Below are 1,355 nucleotides of genomic sequence, written 5' to 3'. Positions count from 1 at the left end.
TGCTCTCAAGTTTAACCCCCATCTAACCCCCACATATTGCATGCTCCCCAATGTAAACCTCCCTAGTCTAACCTTAGCACGTCCCATGTTCCACATGTTATCATTGATAATTGTGGGCTCTGCCGGATGGAACAGTGGCTGTATTTGATGAGATAACAACAGTAACTTCACTTGTACATGAAGAGGTTTGACGTGATCATTTTCTTTATCCTTTTAAATCCCTCATTATTTGCTGCAGTGTACCTTCTACTTAACTCCCCTTGTCACTGCAGCACTGCGCTGTTGGACTAGTGTGACACCATTTTGCTTTGTAAATATCGTTATTGCTTATAACAGCTTTGCTGAATTATATCAACACATAATTTGGAAGCACTAAAGGAAAATGTTGGCTATTTCAAGCAAAACACTTAGTATTTGAGTTAATTTTAGTTCAAAATTAAAACTGTGACCTTGACTGATAGGAGACCCTATAGTGCACAGACAAAGGGCAATGCAAAATGTATTTTCAAAATTAACATAATTAGTTTTGTAAACTGAATGCTATCATTAAATAGACTTAAATTAGATTTTAATACTTTGGTGCAATGCAGATTCAAATTTGTAAGTTCTCATACTATCACTGCAAGAAGTAAAGTAGTCAAATAATGAGGGTAATTTGAATAAAATCTGCGGAGTTAATCCATTCTTTACCATTCTGGGTAACCACTTTCATTATTCTTGACACTGACATCTACTTTGCAAAATACTTAAATTCGTATTTCAAAAATATAGAGGGAAATATAATGGGGTGTGAAACATTCATTGCCGGGCTAATATGTTACAGGATAGATATTCATATCAAAACCCTCTGCTTTATTCTGTTAAAGAAAATTTTGTTCCATTTCTGGGGATGCTCATTGTCAGTGTCTGAGGTCTTTCTGTCAAAGTCAAATGGGGGTCCATTCAGTTACTGGACTCTCCTCGTGCCTGAAGTTATAATCTGCTTCAAGTAAGAGCTGCCTTCGGTTTATTTAAAAAGAGTCCAATGTTTGTTTCTAAAACAGAAATTGCTGGAAAAGCTCAGCAGGTCGGGGACAATCTGTGGAGAGAAATCAGAGTTAATGTTTTGGGTCTGGCGACCTTTCTTCAGAACCTCAGAAGGGTGACACGACCCAAAACGTTAACTCTGATCTCTCTCCACAGATTGTTCCCGACGTGCTGAGCTTTTCCAGCAATTTGTTTTTGTTTTTGATTTATACAGCTTCTTTTGGTTTTTATTCCAAAGTTCATTTGTTCCCTTGATGTACTACTGTAAAGAACCGAACTGCCTTTGTGACTTTTTAGATCGAAAGATATTTTTTAGGCGTAAAGGACAT

Source organism: Chiloscyllium plagiosum, chromosome 13 (genome assembly GCF_004010195.1).
Source record: "Chiloscyllium plagiosum isolate BGI_BamShark_2017 chromosome 13, ASM401019v2, whole genome shotgun sequence".
NCBI lineage: Eukaryota > Metazoa > Chordata > Chondrichthyes > Orectolobiformes > Hemiscylliidae > Chiloscyllium > Chiloscyllium plagiosum.
The sequence above is the reverse complement of the archived record's forward strand: the minus strand, read 5'-3'. Positions refer to the sequence as shown.